Below are 7,755 nucleotides of genomic sequence, written 5' to 3' on the forward strand. Positions count from 1 at the left end.
TGCTCAATTGAAATACACAAAAGGGAAAATACTATTAAAATTTTATCTATATATCTGATAAAACAGGGTCAGATGAAAGGAGAGGAGATCCTCCCCAATCAGTGGACTTGGAAAGGGGCAGGGAGGAGATGAGGGAGGGAGGGAGGGCTTGGGAGGGAATGAGGGAGCAGGATACAGCTGGGATACAGAGTTAATAAAATGTAACTAAAAAAAAAAGAACTAAATTTTTTTCTCTATATAAAGCAGCGTATCAAAGCAGATACTGAGACTCATAACCAAATCTTCGGCAGAGTGCAGGGAATCATATGAAAGAAGGGGAAGTTAGTATGACCTGGAGAGGACAGGAGTTCCACAAGGTCCAAATATATCAGGGCATAGGGATCTTTTATGAGACTGTTTCTCCAACCATGGACTATGAATGGATTTAACCTAGAACCCCTGCTCGGATGTAGCCCATGGTAGGTCAGTATCCAAGTGGGTACCCTAGTAAGGGGAACAGGGACTATTTCTGACTTGAACTCAATGGCTGGCTCTTTGACCTCCTCCCCCTATCCCCCTAGGGAGGAACAGCCTTGCTAGGCCACAGAGGAAGACATTGCAGCCAGTCCTGAAGATATCTGATAAACTAGGGTCAGATGGAAGGGGAGGCGGTCCTCCTATTAGTGGACTTAGAAAGGGACAGGGAGGAGATGAGGGAGGGAGGGTGGGATTGGGAGAGAATGAGGGAGGGGGCTAAGGCTGGGATACAAGGTAAATAACCTATGATTAATATAAAAAAGTAAAAATTATAAAAAAGAAATAGTTCAAATTTTAAGTGTATATTTATAAAAATAGCTCACTGCTTATAAGATTGATAGATTGATATTAATATGTTTTTGCCTTCCTCTGGTTTTGGCACTTCTGATTTCCTAAGTATGTATAAAAAATTGAAAGCAACCATATGATAAAAAATTAGTTTGAAGATTGGTTTTGAAGTCAGGCAGATCAAACTTTTAATCTTAACCTGTTTCCTTCTCTTTAAATGGGCAGAAAAATAACTAATTTATTAAAATCAAATGGAGAATTATGGGATGTCTGGCTTAGTGGGTAAGAGCATGTGCTTCTGACCCTGATAACCTGGGGACAAACATGGTAAATGGAGGGCGTCACTTCCTCAAGTCATCTCTATCTTCCACAGGCGTCCTCTGACATAAGAGCCTCCATTCCTGTAAATCAGCGATTAGCAAGTTGCTGTGCTTGCAACTACCTCTGGGGGTCAAATATCAGACTTTGTGAATATGAAATATATTACATTATGATTGGTAACAGTAGAAACTTACAGTAAAAAGTATCAACTAAATAATTTCATGGTTGGGGGTCACCACAACATGAGGAACTGAATTAAAGGATTGTACCATTAGGAAGGTTGAGAAGCACTGATGTAAATAAATGGAAGAATTACAAAAATATATCGAATCCGTACTTTAAAATATTATCTATATATGTATACATACATACATACATGCTTTTGCATTAGTGTGGGTATCTGACATGGGTAAGGGTATCCATGGAGGTCCAAAGACATCATTAGATCCACTGGACCTAGAGTTACAGGCCATTTCTAGCTACCTGACAAGGATGCCAGAACAGACCTTAAGTCTTCTGGCAGAGCAGAAAGTGCTCTTCCTGTATTCATGCTCGTTAAAACTATGATGTAATTTAAGTTGAACAAGAGCATCTTTTGTTCCAAATGCAGATACTTTGACTTCTTCTGTTTCTGTTCCTAATACTTTTGACTTTTCAGTTGTCTGATTCCTCTAGCTAAGACTTCAAGCCCTGTGTTGAACATGTATGGAGAGAATATGCAGCCTTGTCTGGATCTTGATTTTAGTGGAATGACTTTGAGTTCTTCTCCATTTAAGTTGATGTTGCATTTAAGTTGATCTTGCCTATGGGCTTGCTGTAAATTGCTTTTATATTTTGAGGTATGTACCTTATATCCCTAATTTCCAGAATTTTATTATAAAGGCTGTTGAATTGTGTCAAAGTACCTTTCTGCATCTAGTGAGATGATCGTGTATTTTTGGCTTCCAGTTTATTTATATGGTGGATTACCTTTATTGATTTATGTATGTTGAACTATCTCTGTATCTGTGGAATAAAACCTACTTAATTGTGGAATATGATCTCATTGATATATTCTTGGATTCTATTTGCAAGTATTTTATTGAGAAGTTTTGTATCGATGCTCATAAGGAAATCAGTCTGTAATTGTCTTTTTTGGGGGTTGTGTCTTAATGTGCTTTGGGGCTCAGGGTAACTCTGGCTTCATAAAAATAATTGGGCAATGTTCCTTCCATTTAAATTGTTTTGGAATAAAATATTTCAGTATATTGCAGACTTTCTTTGAAAGTCTGGTAGAAGTCTAACTAATAACATCTGGCCCTAGGCTTTAGTTTTTAGTTTTTAGGTTTAGTTTTAATTACTGTTTCTATTTCATTAGGGGCTATAAGTCTGCTTAAATTGCTCATCTCATCTTCATTTAACATTGTTTAGTTAAATGAAGATAATTATCCATTTCTTTTAGATTTTTCAGCTTTGTGGAGTACAGGTTTTTAAGTATGTCCTTATGATTCTCTGGACTTCCTTTGTGTCTTTATTGGTAAGTCTGTTTGCTTCTAATTGCATTAAGTTGGATATTCTACTTCTTTCTTTGAGTTAAGTTGGCTATGGGTTTGTCAATTCTCTCAAAGAACTAACTCTTTGTTTCATTGATTTTTAGTTTATTTTATTTCTAATTTATTGATTTCAGCCCTGAGTTTTACTATTTCTTGCCAACTGTTTTTTTTTTTTTTGTTTTGTGTGTGTGTGTGTATGTGTGTGTGTGTGTGTGGTGTTATTTCTTCTTTTTTTTCCCCAGATTTTTCAAGTGCATTGTAATGTTAATACTATGAGATCTATCTATCTATCTATCTATCTATCTATCTATCTATCTATCTATCTATCTATCTATCTATCTCTATCTCTCTATCACCATGGCTACCATCTCTCTATCTATATGTGCACATTTAGACACTTAGTACTATGAACTTACCTCAGCACCATCTTTATTCTGTTCCACACACTTCGATGTGTTGTGCTTTCATTTTCATTCAGCTTTAGAAAGTTTTAAATTTCTTTCTTGACCATTTTTCTTTTTAAATACATGACTGTGTTCTTCAATGAGTTTTTAAAGCATCCTATTGTTTCTTTGGTTGAATCTATGGAGGTCAGATAGGATGCAAGATGTTATTTCAATTTTCTTGTATCTACTGAGAGGCACTTTGTGTTTAACTGATTGGGAGAAAGACTCCATGAAGTTCTGAGAAGAATATCTATTCTTTGGTGCTTAGTTGAAATGAACTATAAAAATCTATTAGGTCCATATGGTTTATGATTTCATTTGGTTCCAGCATCTTTCTGTTTAATTGTTTCTGGATGACTAGTGTATTGATAGAAGTGGGTTACTGAAGTCACCCACTATCAGTATGTTGTTTAAGCTATAGTGGTGTTTCCTTTATGAAATTTTGTGTCCTTGTATTTGGTACATAAATATTAAAACCTGCAATATCCTCTTTCTGGACTTTTCCTTTGACAAGTATGTGCTACCTTTCTCACCACTTCTGATACATTTTGGTTTGAAGCCTATTTTGACAGATATTAAAATGACTAAAGCAGCTTGCTTCCTTGCTTGGAATATATATTTTTTTCATTCTTTTACCCATAAGTGGTGCCTGTCCTTTACGCTGATGTGTGTTTCTTGGATGCAGCAGATGAATGGATACTCTATTGAAATATATTCTGTTATTCTGTGTCCTCTTTGTGGAATTGAAACTATTGATATTGAGGGTTATCAAGAGCAGCGTTTGTTGGTTCCAATTATTTTCATGTAGGTTTTTTTTCTTCTTCTTTTGATTTTCTGTACTGATATTATTTAATCTTTGTGTTTTCTTGGGTGTAGTTAATCTCTTTGGGTTAAGTTTTCCTTCTAGAGCCTTCTATAGAGTTGTGTTTAGATTCTGATTAAATTTTATTTTTATCAAGGAATCTTTTTTTCTCCATCTATTGTGATTTAACATTTTGCTGGGTACAATAATGTGGTCTAGTTTCAGTGGTCTCTTAGAGTTTGTACAACATTTGCCTAGACCTGCCTGGCTTTTAAAGTCTCCACTGAAAACTTAGGTTTTGTTTTTAAAAATAGGATTGCTTTTATATGTCATGTGGTCTTTGTCCTTTGTAGCTTTAAATAAACTTTCTTTGTTCTGTACACTTAGTATTTTGATTATTATGAGACATGGGGGATTTCTTTTCTGGTCTTCTCTGTGTTTTTCTATATGCTTTTTGTACATTGATAGGCACCTCTCTCCTTAGACTGGGGAAATTATCTTTTATGATTTATTGAAAATACATTTTCTGTTTCTTTAACCTAGGCTTCTTCTCTTTCCTCTATTACCACTTTTCATGGATTTGGTCTTTTTATAGTAGTTTCTCGGGAATTTTGTGCCTTGACCTTCTAGGTTGAATTTTTTTTTATCAAGGTATAAGTTTCCTCTATCTTGTCTTTAGTGCTTGAGATTCCTTTTTTTTTTTCTCTTTTATTTTTCTTGCTGAGTCTTGACTCTGATTTCCTGTTCAAGTTCCTAAATTTTTCATTTCCAGTTCTCTTTATTGATTTCACTTCTAGATGCAAGTCTTGAACTATTTTCTTCATTTTTTCTCACTGTTTCTGTTTCGGTAAATTTCTTAATGAATTATTCATTTCCTCTCTAGAACCTCTAACACATTGATAAAGGCTCTTTTGTGGTCCTTGTCTTGTGCTTCATCTATATCTCATTTCTTAGAGACTACCAGAGTTCTAGGCTCTAATGGAGACATTTTATCCTGGCTGTTATTGTTTGTGTTTTTATGCTACATTTAGGCATGTGGGTTTGGGATGATTGTGATTCTAGGTGCTAATATATATAGTCTTGTCATTTTTTTGGGGAGGGTGGTTTGCTCCTTAGTTTTCGTTGCCCTTTCTGGTCCTTAAAAGAGTGTGGTGGTTTTGTGTTCCACAGTGCTTCCAAAATCCTGCCAGATATGCCCCCGAGGGTTCTTATTAGAATATGTTTCTTGTTATTGGAGGCTGATACTTAAGGTCCGGAGATGAGCTGGAAAGGGAGGGACTGAGGAGGTCCACAAGAGGAATGAAAGTAGAGTGTGCCATCAGAGTCTGTTTAGTCCCCTCAGAACCGAGGCAGAGAGGGAGGGGAGGCCAAAGATGGTAGTCTGAGACAGAGCTGGGAATGAGACTGGGAGATTGGGTTTGGAGGAGTGGAGAGAGAATGGAGATCTGAAGATTGCCTGTGTTTCCCTGGCTGGTGTGTCTGCCATGTCCCCAGGGAGTGCCTGTGGAAACCGGTGGCACAGAGAAAGGGATGGAGTCTTGGAGGAGGCTATAGGAGAAGATCAGCATGGGGTCAGTGAGGAAGGGGAGGTCATAGTAGGTGATCTGCTATAGAACTTGGGGTGAAACTTGGGGATTGTATTTAAAGAAGAGAGTGAAAGTAAAGGTGTGAAAATCACCTACCTGCTTCACTGGCCACGGTGGCTACCGGGAGTACTTACAAAACGTCTTTTTATTACAATGTTACCTTATCAAAATTTATGTGAATATTGTCATGGATGTGCAAAAGGCAATATGTTTTGCAAGGATATCACATGGAAGTTCACATAAGAAGAAAATAACATATCTACTGTGTGTGTGTGTATACATGTACATGTTTGTGAAAGGGGTTATGTTCACTCATATGTTTGTAGCCCCAGGTTGAAACTGAGATGTTCTCCTAAGTCGCTCCTCATTTTACTTTTTATTTTTTTTGAGACTGTGTCTTTTACAGAAACTAGAGCTCAATAATTCAATAAACTAGCAGGCCCATGTATATCCTTCCTGGTTTTCCCATGAGTGCTGGGATTTGAATTCGGATCTTTATGCTTTTACGAAGCACTTTCACATACAATCGAGTCACTTTCTCGGCCCTAGGGTACTCTTTTGATTGATAATATTTCTCCACTAGATGCTAGCAGTCATCTCGGTGTTTGTGTTGTCCCCAAATTCCTGCACTGGGATCCTTAAAGGTGACACCTAGGACTTTTTAGAAGTGGTTTTTCTCCTTTTCTTTCTTAGTTATTTTGTTCTTCATTTCTCAAGAGGTATTTCGAAGTTCATGGATAATTTTTCTATAGTGTCCAATTTTGCATTTATATCTTACATTTCCCATTGTAACTTAAAGTATATGAAATGCTGTGGTTTCTATTTTAGTGAAAGCACAGCAGCCTGTTTCTTTGTCACTTCTGGCTCACCTTTAATCCTGTAGTCTGTGGATCCCAGGACAAATGTAGACAGAATACTAATATATAAAGCCTCTGAGGGGTCTATAACATGGGCCATGTAGACCCAATTAAAAAAAGCCAAAATTTTAATTTTTTCTACAGTGTGAGCTGTATCTCTGAGGATGTAGCCCTTTCATGTTTCAGAGTACCTTGAGTTTTTCTAGAATCCCCAAACCTATAATCCCTTAAGTTAGATTTTTGCATAATTACCCTGCTGATTAAAATGAACATTCAAATGGGTCACAGTTTTCAAATGTCATCCCTGTTAACTCACATTTTGCCTTCCACATTCCCATCTGGCTGTCCTTCCAAACCTTCTTTTGTCCTTCCTTCCTTCTTTTCTTCCTTCCTTCCTTCCTTCCTTCCTTCCTTCCTTCCTTCCTTCCTTCCTTCTTTCCTTCCTTCCTTCTTTTATTCCTTTCTTTCTTTTTGAATTTTACATTATGCATATCAGCTCTCAGGCATCAATATTTCCTCAGATTGCAGCCCAGACCAGGGACATCTGCCTGGCCTTTGGTGGTAACAGACCCCTGCTGCAGTGCCATGGTCCCAGATGTGGCCCTTGGTGGTAGCGTAGTCCAGGACCCAGCATGGTCCCAGGTGGCATTACCAGTTCTACCTTGATTCACTATGCCGTATCCTTCTTCTCGTTCTCTTCCATTTCTCGTCACTTATTTGTTCCTCTTATTGGCACCCGGGGTCTCTGAGTGTTGGTGGTCTCAGGAATGCTATGCCACTCTTGTACATTATTGCACCAGGAAGGGTTCATGTTGGGCATAGTCTGCCCTCTTCCCCTGCCCCCTACAGTGTGGCAGAGGCTAGTGGTCATCTCGCCTATCTCCCTGTCTGGGCCTCATGGACTCTATCTGGTGGTTGTATTGGGCTTGCTTGCTTACCTTGCCTGCCTGAGTGGCCCCATGTGAGGGTTGTCTGTCTTGGGAGCCCATCTGTGCCTGCTTCTTGCAGTACTGGTGATCCTCTCTGGCTCTCTTTTAAAGGGAATGTTAGGCTGCTAATCATGTTCACTGGTCAGAATAGTGAGCACAGTCATTGCCTCTCTCTTCTCTGCCACCTACTGACTCACGTGTGACACAGCAGCCACACGTGGAAAGGCTCTTTGGGCAGGTCCAACCAGCTCAGTTTACAAAACTAGTGTAAGCCACTGGCATCTGAGGAGTACACGAAAATGATAAAGATCACAGGGCATTCCTTTAAAAAACAAAGCCCCTGGAGCATCTTCTGATATGCATTCTTTTGCTTTATTTTCCAAGTGAAAATCATATCTGGTTTGGATCTAGGAGTCCCAGTGAGACCAGATTGCTGTAGTGTTCTAGCATCCCATTTCTATATGCAAGGCTCCCTGGG

At 38.4% G+C, this 7,755-nt stretch overlaps 1 pseudogene; it reads right to left on the reverse strand.

Moving 5' to 3' along the window:
- Positions 1-7,390: 7,390 nt before the first annotated feature.
- LOC132648467 (small nucleolar RNA SNORA17) lies at positions 7,391-7,516 on the reverse strand (annotated as a pseudogene).
- Positions 7,517-7,755: the final 239 nt, after the last annotated feature.

The sequence above is a fragment of the Meriones unguiculatus genome, chromosome 16 (genome assembly GCF_030254825.1).
Source record: "Meriones unguiculatus strain TT.TT164.6M chromosome 16, Bangor_MerUng_6.1, whole genome shotgun sequence".
NCBI lineage: Eukaryota > Metazoa > Chordata > Mammalia > Rodentia > Muridae > Meriones > Meriones unguiculatus.